This window comes from Ovis aries, chromosome 5 (genome assembly GCF_016772045.2).
Source record: "Ovis aries strain OAR_USU_Benz2616 breed Rambouillet chromosome 5, ARS-UI_Ramb_v3.0, whole genome shotgun sequence".
Taxonomy (NCBI): domain Eukaryota; kingdom Metazoa; phylum Chordata; class Mammalia; order Artiodactyla; family Bovidae; genus Ovis; species Ovis aries.
In genome coordinates, this window is record NC_056058.1 from 104171976 (window position 1) to 104186738 (window position 14763).

Here is a 14763-nt window from a genome sequence, read left to right on the forward strand (position 1 = left end):
ATACCATGTGCTATATACTTGATTGTTTCGGTTGCATCAGTTCTGCTATTAATGAATGACGGGCCTCTCTCCCATTATTAGGACAACAACCGCGTTGTTACCCCAAAAGCACTGAACTCATACTGTAGCAACCCAGTGAATGTGTGTCAAATGTCACACTATTGAAGACAAGATGGTTAAAATCACAGCTGGATCCTCTCACTTGCTCTGATTAGTTTTCTGATTGGATACCTTCCATCAGGCAAGAGTTCAACGTAAGTTTCATGAAAGTTCCAACAAGCAATGACCCCAGCACGTGGGGCCTTTCATGGTGATCCTTAGTTCCCTTCTGGTTTTCTCCAGGGTTCTTTTTCAGGTTTAGGGTTATTAACATGCTAAGGATACGTGATAATAAATGTCTAGCATTAATTCACTATCACTCACTGATTCATGAAGTTTTCAGCTGGAACGGTGCCATAAATGTTGGTCATAAGGACAGAACATGGAAAGCTCCACCTTGCCCACTCTTAGTCACCTTCCCGAGAAACCACACAGCATGCATGCTTGGCCGGTAGTTAAATGGTAAGTGACCTTTCCAGGGATTTGGTGCCAGAAGATGGAACGCTGGAACTGTCCTGGCAAACGTGAAAACCAATAACACGCTACCCTTCCAACAGAAAGCCGCAGAGAAAGTCCACGCTGGAACTAATTGGCACCAACCAGGAAGTGCGATACAATACTCTCCATTCCACTAAAAACCTTCTGTGGTTTCAGGGTGAGGACGAAGAGAAGGAAGAAAAACAAACACAATGTGAAACTTAAACCACACTGGGAACAGAAAACATGAACCCAAAGACCACAGGGCAGTGTTTTTATGGGCAACTTTCAATTTTATCAAGATAGAGTCAGGAAAGGAGCACGCATCGCTATGTTATGTGACTTAAATGCCGAGCCTGCATTTTGTTTTTACATTAATATTTGGACTTCTCATATTTCATTTCTGTTTATGTTTACATAAATTACTTTTATATCAAATCCAGATTTGGAGCCACTCAGAATAAATACTGGGGTAATTCTTATTAATATTTTCACCGGAATTGAACTTTTCATTTTTAATGTTTTGCTGGAAAATAATACCTGCATGCATGAAGTTAACTCAATTACATTGCTAAATTGCTATAGCATGTTTTCTCATTTTCATAAGAAAACTTGCTGAAGCTAATGTATAATTTGTATACATTTAGAAACATATTTTTTCCAACTTATGGATGCTGAATAACACTAGGTATATTCAACACAGAAAACCTCAAGGGAACTTTTCCTCTATCACATTCTTTCCTAAGTGTGAAAGGGGGGATAAATTTTCTTATAATTTAGTGGCTAAATGATTAAAGTTCTGTATATCAAATAAGGGGATGATATCAAAAAGAAGAGCAGAATCAATCAACACTCACCTCTAAGCAAGAAGAAGGAGGCGAAAAGGTTAATTTCACATGAGGCTGCATAATTTTCATTTAACTGCTGTTTCATTCAGTGTCTGAAAACACCGTTTGGGAATATCCTTTTGTCATATGTACAGAAAGGCTTTGCTATTGTTCCTCAGGAAGGCTGGCAGCTGGCCCTGCACTTTGACCTCTGACCCTGCCTCTGCAGGGGGCTCATTGATATTCCCAGAAGCTTCTCTCAATGGAGGAAGACCATTTAAAAAAAGAAAACCCCTCCTCAAGGGCTGGTGGTCCTTCCACTCCCACCCTCTCCTCCTGCCCCCCTAAGTGGTGGCATGCAGGTCCGGTCAAGCCCAACAATTCCCGGGCCTTCATAAACTCACTATTTTTCATGTATATTTGATGGGTCCTTTCCCTCTTATTCAAAGCGGCTTTCACAGTCATGTTAGTGGGTGAGAGCCTTCTATTCTGGACTTACATTTGATTAATTTGTGGTATTCATGTGTCTAATTCTCAACACACAAAGGGAATGAACTAGCTTGGACTCTATCGACAAGCTATTTCTGCCAGGAAAGTTCAAACGTAAAGGGAAAGCCTGTGTCAGTGGAGATGGTTTCCAGTTTGCTAAAAGCAGCTTGGCATACTGCACCACACAACAATCCGGCTTAAAAAAAAAAAAACAACTCAGCTATCATCTCCAACGCTTTTGTTAATGATATTTTGAAACACGTAAGCAAATTCCTAAATGCTGCATTCCTTGTCACGCATACGTAGATCTTTACAAGAGGGAGCGCCTGAAATCACTGCAGCTTTACAGACATCACATACATACAAGAAAAAAAAAGACTCCTGGCTTCCTTTCAAATCCCATCAGTCAACTTTTATCAACCGTAAGGGAAGCAGAAGATGATAAACACTGCCTGCAATATCGTTTGAGTTTTAAGCTTTGGGTCTTTCCCAGTTATGTTTACAAAACTGTGAATACTTATTAGGAAAAGAATATTGATCAAATTCCATGTTTTTACTACACAATGAATACCTCCAAATATATTCCTAGATGCATTCCTTTATGACCCCCTTAATTATCTTTGCCAATCCTTAAAGAATAAGGATGGTCCAAAATTTTCTGTCCTCAATAACCTTCTTACTACAATTTCCCTTTTTAAGTTTTCATTTGAATTTGATAAGTTAATATTTACTTTTAAAAATCCACAAAATTCTATTCAATGACTACTTGAACTTTTACAAACTGTTGAAAGAATTTAAAGCTAGATATGAATTCTCTGAAGTCAACGGAGTAAGAAAGAGTTGTCGTATGTGTAGCACAATCTTTCCTGTGTCCTTTAATAAGAAGCAGGACTCTGGTCAGGCCATGATGTCACTGATATCCTGTACCAAAAAAGTCCCCTCGGACCAAATTCCACTTCCTTTCTGTATTGCCAAAGATGAAATAAATCTTCAAAATGCAGGGGAGGAAAAAAAAATGTATATGAGTTCTTCAAGAATAAATGACGGAGCCTGCAGGGAATAATATTAAAAAAAAAAAAAAACCCAGCCTGGTTTCCACTTTTGCTGATTTACTCCCATGACCTTGGGCTTCCCCTCCCGCTAGCAGCAGAAAGACGTGTGCACAGGTGTGTGATACACTCATGCCCTGGTAGCTGGACCAGTCATCTGTCTACTCTGGAAGGAAAGAGAATCCCATGTCAGGTAAATGGAGACAAAGCTCTCTCCCCACACCTGCCCTGGGCTGGGCTGCCTGAAAGGACACACAGGCTCCCAAGGTAGGACAAAGGGCAGGCATTCCCCCACAGCTGGAACAGCCTTCTCTGATCTCATGAGGCTAAGAGGACCAGTGACTCTCAAACACCAACAACCGAGTTTTCTGAAAACATGGAAAGGGAAAACCTAGGCTGAGGTCTACACAGCATCTCTAGGCCGCACTAGGAGATAAACGCGTGTAGCAAGGGGCACTGAACTGAGCCCTGGGTGCGGCAACCTGGGGCTTGGAGTGAAGAGTGTGTCTCTAACATTTGCATTCAAGTTCTATACCAACATCCATATACCCCTCTGCCTGGACACATATATACCGGTGGATCTCAATATATACATTTACCTTCCTAAGGGCAGTGAAAGGGGACACCAGAGGAAAGAAGAAAGATAAAGATCAGGGGCACAAAGGACCATGGAGAGCCGACAAAGAGCTGAGTGGGCTGGGGAACCTGCAAGGGCACACCCAAGGGACACACTGAAGCAGGTGGGTAAAGGAAGACATGGTTAAATAACACCCCCCACGCAGCACTATGCTGACAGAACAAGCAAAGGACAAAAACCGAGCAACGGAGGAAACCGCGGGGCACCCGCCAGCTGGGGCCCCTACCGCCTGCACTCAGGGACGCAAGCACCCTGCGCCCACCGCGCACGCTCAGACGCGGGGCCAGAGTGCGCTGGAGCCCCCTGGGCGAGGGCCTCCTGGACCAGGGCTCACACGCGCGCGGCGCCTTCAGAACCAGGTGTGCCCCACAAAGGAAGCCCGAGCCTGCTAGCTGGGGCAGCTCTGTGGTGAGGCCAACTATTTCAAACACGAGGTCTTTATAAACTCGCTAATAGAGAGTATATCACATGTATAATATAAAAACACAAACCTCCGCGCTACAGATTTCAAGCCCTCCATATTTTTTCACAAATCCACCTCAGTTTCCAGACGCAGCAGGAGCTCTATGATGGGAACCGGTTCTGAAAGCCCTTAGAAAGGACACCGTCAGGATAACCCAAAATACTCTTTATAAAAATCACTAATTTCTCCTACCCTGATGTTTTCAGTTAGAGACTGAATCTTTTTCCTGAGCTTATAAGTAAACACATGCAGATATACACACAAAGTACGCAGCAGAGATGTGTGTGTACGTGTGCATATACATAAAATTGAAATATATATGTGCATATACTTGTATGTGTGTGTGCATACATAATTACATCTATACTTAGCATACCAACTCCAAGGTGGGCATAAAGACACATGTTGCTGCTCATACTAGTCAGAACCGAAGCCAGCTCTGGAGAGCTTGAGCAGAACCGGGGTTTCCTAAAGAGAATCAAGCGTGTCACAAAATCTCCTACAAGATTACAAGGAAATGGACTCAAACTTAAGAACACAGTTCCTGGAGCTACCAGCCCTGGTCACGCCTGGTCACTCTCCCCTGGGCTGCTGGTCTCAAGACTCCCCTGCCACTCGACCCCCAAACAGCAGACACTGGAGCCCACTGCCAATGGCGGGAGCTGTAGGGCAGGGGTCCCCCACCTCCCAGATCGAATGCCTGATGATCTGAGGGGGACCTGATGCAATAATAAAGGAAATAAAGTGCACAGTAAATGTAAAGCAGTTGAATTCTCCCGAAACCATCCCTCCCTGCCCCCCACCATCCATGGAAAAAATTGTCTTCCACCAAAAAACCCACCTTTGGTGCCAAAAAGGTTGAGGGCCACTGCTCTAAAGGATCCATGATTCTCTGTGTCTGTCCCTCCGGATTCCAAGTTGAGGGCAAAGACATTAACTGGTGAGTTCAAGCCACATGCCTGGGCCCAAGCTGATATCACCCCAGGGAACAAGAATCTGGCTTTCGGGGCTTTCCTACTGAAGGTGAGCCCTCGCATCTCCGATGGGAGGTGTTCCAGCCCGCCGGGAAGGGCCATCAACATGCCAGCCACATCCACAAATATGACAGCTCACTTGCACACTCACACACTGGGAAGCAATGACACACCACTCTTTTTTCAAGTGAAGTGGACAGTACTAAATTTATTAACAGAGAGCATTACAGATTACCTTTAAAAAAAAAGAAAAAAAAAAAAAAAGAAAAAGAAAAACAGTACCAGAGAAAATGGTCTCCTAGAAAAGAACAGTGAACCATTAAATTCCTCTCCCTAGGCCAAGCATCTTACTAATTTTTATAATATATACTAAGTTTGAATTCAAACATCAGAAAGACCTCTGACAGAAGAAAACTAGGACAGAATGATCTGGATTTTGGCCCTAACCCCAGGGACTTGACATAGCATAACCAAGGCCTCCTTAAAAGCAAGCTGTGTCTGTCCAACACCAAACTCTGAGCAGAGGGCTACCTCCTAATGGTGAAAGAAACTGTTTCCACATTTGGAGAGGCAAGACCCATAAAGGAAGGGCTTTTAATTTCTAGTAATTACCTTGGTACCTTAAAGTCGGTAATTACGTAGAGAACCATGCCCTGAGCCGGCCTTCATTTTGTTCCAAACCCAGTGCGTGTAATTAGCCTTGATTAATATCCCACATTTCACATCAACAGAAACAGTGAATCCAAATGGTTCCCCACATTCTGCTGCCTCAGGAAACCTCGCTGTTCGAAGTCTGTGTCTTTATCAAGGGAACATGCTGAGCAAATGGGATCAAATGAAGCCTTGGCACCCACCTTGGTCTAACTATTCAGAGGGAAGCAGCAATGCCTTTCGTGTAACCATCTTAATCCCTTGTATCAACTAATTAATACACAGAGAAAGCTTTTACTTGCATGTGAGCAATTATAGCAAGTTCCTGGTCGGTGTCCAAATGGATTCACAATATAATTCACGGACAATGAGGCTCTGGGAAGGACAGCATCTAAAGATGACTTTTTAAAAGCAAAAGGGATTGGGGGCGGGGGGTGGGGTGGGGGTGGGGTGGAGGGGGTGGCGTGCAGAAATGAAACAATTTTGTTAACAGTAGGAAGAGAGGACAAATAATAAACGTCCGCTTCTCCAAAAGTGTTTTTAATTTCAGAACTCTATTTTGCACATGCCTTGCTTAAACAGGTCCATTTATGTGGACAAAGAAAGACCCAACAGACAGCAGACAGCTTTGATTCTGTGTCCTTACACAGCTGAAAATCCAAGGAGTTTCTTTACAAGGGGCTTCAAAACAACGAAAACGGAGGCTGTTAACTCGCTGCTGCTGCTGCTGCTGCTGCTGCTGCTGCTGCTACTGCTAAGTCGCTTCAGTCGTGTCCGACTCTGTGCGACCCCATAGACGGCAGCCCGCCAGGCTCCCCCGTCCCTGGGATTCTCCAGGCAAGAACACTAGCATCTGCTAAAAGTAAACCCAACTATAGACTTAGTGAACGCAGACTTCTGAAAGCCAACGAAGATGTGAGTTCGGTGATTTCACATTCCTCCCTGGGGGGCAGGTACCTGCTGCACAGGCCCTTTTTTTTTTTAACCCCCCTTCTTCAATATAGGAGACTGCAGCTGCAGCTGCCCGAGAACAGACCCAAGAACTGGGAGCACGGGGTGGCAGTGTTTGGCGAGCTGCGGTGGAATTCGGGGGAGAGACTCCACAAAGGACACCCCATGTGGCAGCACCTGTTGCGGGGCGTCTCTCAGCCCGTGATTTGGCGTGACCCACGTGATTCGACGTGACCCACGTGGTCCAACGTGTCCCATGTGACCAGACGTGACCCACGTCATCAACCTAGCGGCTGAGGCGTTCAAGGGCAGGCTCTTGAGTCGTGCAGCAGCGAGTTGAGGCCACGGGCCCCGGGTGCGCCCGCGAACTCTCCCCATGCAGGTGGCTCGCTGTCCGGCGGAAGGCTTACCCAGCACAGACCGGCCCATCCCACAAGCATACTGAATCCGGGTTTCAAGAGACAAGCCCTCCTCACATCACCCCCTCCCACCCGACGGCGCCGAAGCTGCTTCAGAAGTGCCCAGAGCCGTCGTCTTTTTTTTCTTCTCTCCCTTAAAAAACACAGTGCTGGACAGACGGGCGTGGGCTCCGTGAATTAACCCCGTCCTGAGGGCCACCCTGGGAAGCAGACGGCATCCTCCCGGCTAAGCGGCTAAAGACCGGGCCGGCAGCAGCCCGTGGCGCTTCGTGCCTCAGTCTCCCCACCGTCCCGCCGCACACCCAGCGGCAGGGACCGGAGGGCGGTCGCCCCCGGGGGAGGAAACAACGCTGGGCCCCGCGTTGCGACACAGGCTTCCCCTTTGCCGCAGACTCTGCTTTACGGCCGGGCCGTGTGAAACCGCGGAGCGCTCGGGGAGCGCGCGGGCCTCCGCCCGGCGGGAGACGGTGCCCTCCGACCCGACCTGAGGTACCGGCGGCAGGAGCGGGCACCAGCCTCGCGTCTCCACGGGGAGAGGGGCCCGGACGGCGGCCGTGGCGAAGCGGAGCCGACAGAAACTGAGGACAGCCGTGTACACAGCACGGCCGTACAGGTGTGAGCCTGGGCCTCAGAGGGGTCGGCTCCGGAGCCGGCACGGACTGCAACGGGTAGACGAAGAGCCGGCTCGCGGCGGCGCGGGCCCGGGGAGACCGGCTCCCACCTGGCAAGCGCGCCCCCTGCGGGCCGCGGCGCCGAACTGCGCCTCTCGGTCCGGCCCCGCGCAGCCCGCGGCCTCGGGGGCGACGCGCGCCGGCAGGCCGGGCCCAGGGCAAGCGCCCAGAGTGGCGCCAAGGCCCTCTCGGGGCGCGGCCACCGCCCAGCGCCGCTGTCCCTCCGGCCAGATACACTCCAAGCTGGCGGAAAAGGATGGATTCCACCCTGATGGCTGTCCTGCCTGTGAGAAGTTGAGAAAAATCGGGGAGAAGACAGAGGGACACAAAAGGGGGTCCCGCTCTAAAAAGATCCTTCAGTCACTCACACATACAGGGCTTGGTCCTTGGAGGAAACCCTGACTGCCCTTTTAAAGGCGGGAGTTTATGATGACATTCTTAATAATAATTTATAATCCCAAGCACAGAACACTGCAGCACTGGATTAAGACGCAAACCTTAGAGCAGAACTTAGTGCCAAGAAAACTCACAACTAAAATCAGTTTTTGCATGCCCATTGTTTCTCTCGTACATGATGCTGCTCTACACAGATAGAGTCAGGCCTTCCCAGTTTTCAAATCCTTTTCACCCAATTTTTTTTTTTTTTTTTTTCATTTCTTTCCCTGCTGGGCTCTTACAAAACCATCCTGATGTTTCGTAATATCAGCCCAGTGTCTGTTCCAGTGATTCCCTTCAGCATCGCAACATTCAGCGTCTTTGGCAAAAAATCCCATGTAACGCACACTCCCACCATCGTCAACTGGGAACGCTTACTTAAGGAAAACTGCCAAGACGTTCAGCTAGGCTCCGTCCGCTCCGACAACCAAAGAGAAACCTATCTGTGAAGGCCGGGCGGGTCTCTCCCCTACTGGCGCAAATGTCACACTCGTGTTATCTTCAGCTCGCCTCATCTGCCCAGAATCCCAGGGAGTTCACCAGTTCAGGCTGAACTTGGCTTCTCCCTGGGACCTCAATCTCGTGTCTGTTCCCAGCTCTCCACTTCAAACACGGAGGAGAGAGAAGGCAAGGCATCTAGGCATGAGCAGAGAAATACAATGGGCAAAGCAAACGTGCTTCATCTCCTTTGGGTCATCTGGTCTGGTGTTCATTTTCTGGTTTACATATGAAATCAGGGGGTAAGAAGTGCCAGTGGAATACAGGCCCCGAGGACAAATGCTCTCATCTGAGAATTTAAGAAGAATTTCTAAAAGCTGGCAATCTCCGTGCTTGTTCATTATTTAATCATCTCTGCTGAAAATTTTAGTTTTCATTTCTTCAACAAGCAAAAGACTCTCCAGGTAAAAGGGGGGTTTGAAGGTATTCTTTTATTTATTCGTTCAATGAACACTTATTGAATGTTAGGCCCTTCTTTTTGCCAAAAGATCCTACGTGGCCAATCCCTGATACAACAGTGGCTTTTATTCACCACTTCTTTTAGCTTGTACTACACACGTCTATCCCTGGGAATAACATGATTATTTGGGCTTCCATGCTGTGGTTTAGAGTTCAACCTTTACCTATCAAAAGGTCTGAAATTGAGTGTGTGGGTCTATTTTTATTTATAAGAGAGGAGAGCAGGACATTTTTAGAATGAGCAAAATCAACTGGTATCAGTTTGGGGAATAAGCTTCTGCTTTGAATAGAGTTGTCGAGACATTCACAATCTGTTTGGCCCTGTGTCCACAGGAGGCTAAAGGTTTTCATAATCAAAAAGTAAGGGATTTATTCTTTGCCACTCCAATAGCAGGCACCACATAAGATTTGAGGTGATTTTTAGCTGTTCTGTTATATTCTAAAGCACAAAAATGCACATCTATATTTATAGTCACATTCACATGTGCACAAAATAGTCCATAAGAAAAACAGAATCTCAGGCTCACTGTTGCTTTATTTCAAGGGTGGCATAAGCATGATAGCTATCGACTGCCCTTCTTATTTGTGAGTTTAAGACACAGGCAACTGTTCAATAGATCAGGTGGAAAAGAGTTGCTCAGAAGAACTGAGGATTTTTACATATGGTTAGCTGGTAAGCAACATATAAGTATGCGGAAAAGTCCTTCAGGAACCAAAACCTCTTACCCTTTTTTTAGACAGTGTCTTTCTCTCATATTGCAACAACACGATGGCCTCTCTTGCAGGGGGAAAAAAAATCAATAAGCTCTGACCGATACCAAACCCCTTTAGATTAAGCTCAATATGCCATTAATATGAAAAGAATTTGACAGTTTACATAAGGGATGTGACCTGGTGCCAACAACCTCTGGCTTCTCCATTCTCCAGATGGTAGCAGATTAGTAGGCAGCCTTTATTCTCATAAGAAGATTTTTTTCCCCCCATGGAAAAACTATAAAGGCCAATTCTGTTCCAAACTTCAAGTCTCCTTCACAAATGTCTACTCAATTCTGGGCCTTAACTAATGCCTATTAAAAGAAGCCCTTGGGCTTGAAGCTGTGGAAGGGGGGGAAAAAAAAAAAAGACTAAGGCAAACTTAACTCTAATGCCTGCCTTTAAAAGATCTATTGACAGAAGCAGTGGGGAGAGTTTGAACTAATGTTAACTTAAAGAAAAAGGCTGGTGAGATTCAATTGTGGATGTGAATGCTTGCTTGAGTTTGATCTTGACGGGCTTAAGATAAGGGAGATAAAAACCTAAGCCTACTTACATATTAAAAAATGCAGTTGTGCTAAATTCACTACATACCACTGTTCTCGATGTGATTTATGCCCATCATCACCAAAGCCGTTGAAGGACATCCCTGACTAATACGGTAAAGAGCCACAGCAGAGGGCACTAGCTCTGCTTGGCTAATGCTAACATGAAAAATCATTTCCTGACAACACACAATGTTCTTTCACATCAATTCTTCAAATGTAACAAAGAGGAAAAATGCAGTTTTTTTATTTGGTCTTGTTCTGGAGGTATAAATATAACAAGTGCTTAATTAAAAAGATTCTAGATTTTTTTTTAAAAAGTCCTTAATCTGTAAGAAATTCTTCCCTCAGTGGACAGGAAGTGTTCTTTGAATGATCAGGAAAAGTATATTTTAAACAGACTGACCATCGTAAAAATTTTAAGGCCATTCAGCTGCACTAACAATTCAGAAAACTAACTGGACACCTCCCAAAATACCTGGCTTGTTTGGTGGTCACCTGGACACATACAATTTTTTTTGAAGGGAAAAACTTTTCTCTAGGACACTTTTAAACACAGGAAGGCTTCTTTTTATGCCTGTTGGTTCATATAATGTTGCAGTTTTTTAATGTCATTTTAAATATTTCTATTAATATTTTTACAAATTGGTAAAAATACAATCAGTTTTGCCTGGATGTTTTTTAAAGCAAGTTTGTCATGATCTCTGAGATCCTGACCGATCTTAAAGAAAAAAGAAACCTGTGGCAGACTACTATGCAAAGTGGAAAGAAGTTGTACAGCACACAGTGCCTACCCTCAAGGACTTCATAGCTCACTAGGAAAACTAGAGCAAAGAATGAAAGGCTTGAATGAAAGTTCAAAATAATAGGAAAGAAGTGATCAACAGAAAAAAGACACAGGGTTTAGGATTCCACCTGGGTAGCATGACCTACTTTCATCAGTTTCCAAAATCATTTATTTAAGAACATCAGCATTTGCTCATACCAAATATGCTTAGCATTCCCCAGAAATAAGTTTTCATGGAAATCTTGACGACAATAAAAACAGAAAGGCAGGATTTATTTAAATTCTTTTCTGTGAACTGCCTATTTCCTTAAACAGGAAGTAATAGGCAAAGAGTTTAAAAAAAAAAAATGTGCTCAACACTCACCCAACGATATCTGCTCAAAATGATGACGGCCCAGAACTGTTCTCCAAAGGCATTGGCCTGGTACAACAGGCAAGCTGTTTTTTCAGTGGATGTTTTCTAGTCCTCTGTCCTTACCACGGTGTTCTAACAATGTCCATTTCCATGGTCAGTATCATAATCGTCTGTACTGAGAAAAGTTACATCCAGCAAAAGAACTATCCCCCAATCCAATAACAGACCATCCCAGCAATCCGATAACAAGTTTAGGAAACGGCTTAAGGAAATGAGCTAATAACTTGACTGCACACAAGCAGATTCTCTCTGATTGCCGCACAGAATGCTATTAGGAGGGACTGTGTTCAAGTGATCATTTTTCCAGCCTGTTACAGAAAGGTTATCTGCAGCTTTATTCATAAAATCAATTTTGAATCATGCCAAATACAAAAGAATTACATTAAACATGTATCTTCAGAAACTATGCTGACATTTTGTTTGGGAAAATATCTGAATCAGTCTAAGACAACCAATCACACATTTACCCCTGAAAATAAAGGGGGATATATGACTTTATCATTTACTCAGTTTACCTAGCAAGTTGGAGTAGACCCAGGTGAGAGGAAAGCACCACAATGGTTGTTCATAAAGGCTCTCATAAAGCTATTAGCCTCAAAATTCTTCAGTTCATGAAGATGAGGGAACATGATCAGAGAAGCTTACTGTTATTTAATTATAGACATCTTCAAGCTCCTTCCTTTAAAATCTCACGAGAACTGTTTAGACTATACCATGCTAAAATGTGATGAAACCCTTTCTCTAATCCACAAGCTGATAGTCAAATCCTTGCCCACACAAAGTCCCCTCACCCCGCAGGTTAACATTCCAGGGTTATCTCCCATCCAAGACATAGAAATCTGTTTCAACCTGCCTGCCTATGTAAGCTTCAGTCAGAGAATTTCACCTGAATAGTAAGCATATATATTTACCCCGTTCAAAAAGACCCAGTGGCCAACTGCACCCGTGTTTTCACTCTTGGCTGGCAGCAGATTGGACTGTGAAATGTAAATCAGAATACCTTTCACCTGCAAAATGACTAACATAAATGCCAATACAGATTTTCTCAGGCCCTGGGGGAGTCTGCAGAGGCCTTCTGGCCACCTGGCCACTCTGAAACAGGTCGATTGTGAATGGAAAACTCCAACCTTGCTTGAGAATGGAGCCTGGGAAAATGGGAAATCTGCCATTTCCAGATGAAGCCAGTTTTTTTTTCTGCTGGGCTGTTGGGTCTATGAACAATATTTTGTGGTTCCTATGAAATCTAAATATCAGATATTACTACAGGCCTAAAGAAGACGAGCTATGTGCCCTTGTCAGAATCAGAAAACCCAGGGAAGGTTTAGAGATAAGGGTGAGACCCAAAGGGCACCCCGGAACGGGGAAATTTTAGGTTGCCCCACTCCAGCAGGATTACCTCCAACACCCACTTATCTGAGATGGAATTAGACCAAATGTCAGGAGGAAAGAATGAACTGGCTTACCCCTTCGTGTATGGGGAAGAGCTAGTCTTAGTATTTTGCTGACATTTTAAGTATAAAAGGGTCTTATTGTAAACTCCAGACCCCCAGAAGGGCTGCTTCTAGTGAACTCTGAAAGGAGAGATTAGTTGAGGGAGCCTCAGCATCGGATTCCACCCTTCAATCACGTTAGACACAGAGCTTTAGCCACTTTCTTGCTTAAAGTCATGCATGTGGTCAAAAGTTTAATTATATCACCGGCTGCATCAGCAAGCATATTGTCTGCCATCCACAGGAGGGATAAAACCTTTCTGGAGCAGTTCAGACCCCAGTTCAGACATCGCCGTGGACAGCTTCCTGGAATCTTGGGTTATGCCTGACACTTGGTATTTTTTCCCTTAACTGATCAAAGAACATTGCCTGGATCCTGATCAGATTATACAAGGTTTTTCTCAAATTTTAAAACTTCCGAGAGGGCATAAGGGCCTCACCAAAATGGCTGAGTTTTTAATGGATTGGGGGCTAAACACAATCATGTTGGCACCTCTGACATAACCCGCTGGTTCTTTGCCAGCCACTCATTTATTATTCAGTCAATAAGAATTTATTAAATGCTGAGGTGTTGAGACGATGCAAGTAGGACTTTCCTGGAGAAGTTTGTGATCTAAGCCAGCCCAGCACCAAGCCATTAAACTAGTAATGAGTTAATCAAACTGGTTAGGCGTGTGGCCTGGGCCCAGATCCATGAAGTCTGAAGTGACCCACGTTTCATTCTGAAAGCTGAGAAATGCTGATTATAGTCGGTTGTGGATTTTAGGGGGTAGGAGGCAAGGAGAAGCTGTCCCGAAAACCAGCTTCCAACCCAGAGAAGACCAGGGTGGGGAGACCACATGGGACTGAAACCAGTGGCCAGTTCTAATCGGCAGAGAAAACAACAGCAAGAAACTCTCCTGGGCCTTAGTATGAATGGATTTCAGTATGAAGATGAGTGCTTTAAAGCTGGAAGATATGTCAAATACCTGGAAGAGATTCTTCCAGGCCTTACTATAAATAGTTTTTGATATGAAGATGAGTGCTCTAAAGTTGTAAGATATGTCAAATATGTAAGAAAAAATAAATGATAAACAGTGTAAACCAGACTAATCAGTCAAGAGTCAGCCTCTGTGAATACCCATTGTTGAGAATATCTGTCCAGCTAATACCAATGATGACAGACTCCTGTTCTCCCCAAAAATACACCTTCACACCCATACATGCCTGCTGAGCAGAATTTGTTATTTCAGTGACAGGCTATAACAGGAACGTGATTCACAAAAGGAAGAAACCAGTGCTCTGAAGCTGATGGGTCAGCCTGTGATGACACAGGTCAACTTCTATAACTGGGCACTGTACGCCCAATGCCTAGGGCCTACACAGTGTTCATATTTATTATAGTAAAAGAAAATGGTAATAAACCCACCTTAATTATATCTGCTTTTATACCAGCACAGTGTTAGGATAGAACCTTCAATATTTTCCTTAAGGAGGAAAGAGCTGATGAAGACAAAAATGCCAGCGGTTATGCAAATCACTGTGGCTCTGATCAAAACCTCCTGGATTCCTGTGGGCCTCCCAGCCATCACGAACTCAACATAACCTCTCCATTCTTCCCAGCATCTCTAGGAGTATTACTATGTCTCTGTCTTGTATATGTAGATATTATAGGGCACAGAACTTAAGGAATCT

The 14763-nt window shown here is 44.8% G+C and overlaps 1 protein-coding gene and 1 long non-coding RNA gene across 3 annotated transcripts in view; one reads left to right on the forward strand and one right to left on the reverse strand.

The window, feature by feature from the left end:
* EFNA5 (ephrin A5) overlaps positions 1-14763 on the reverse strand; it is a 292897-nt gene that overhangs the window by 190208 nt on the left and 87926 nt on the right. The gene's annotated exons all lie outside the window — the stretch shown is intronic.
* The window catches only part of LOC132659849 (uncharacterized), an 87511-nt gene continuing 80598 nt past the window's right edge, over positions 7851-14763 (forward strand). The window contains exon 1 of the long non-coding RNA XR_009600754.1: positions 7851-9044. This is a non-coding gene — a long non-coding RNA (uncharacterized LOC132659849). The remainder of the gene's footprint in view (positions 9045-14763) is intronic.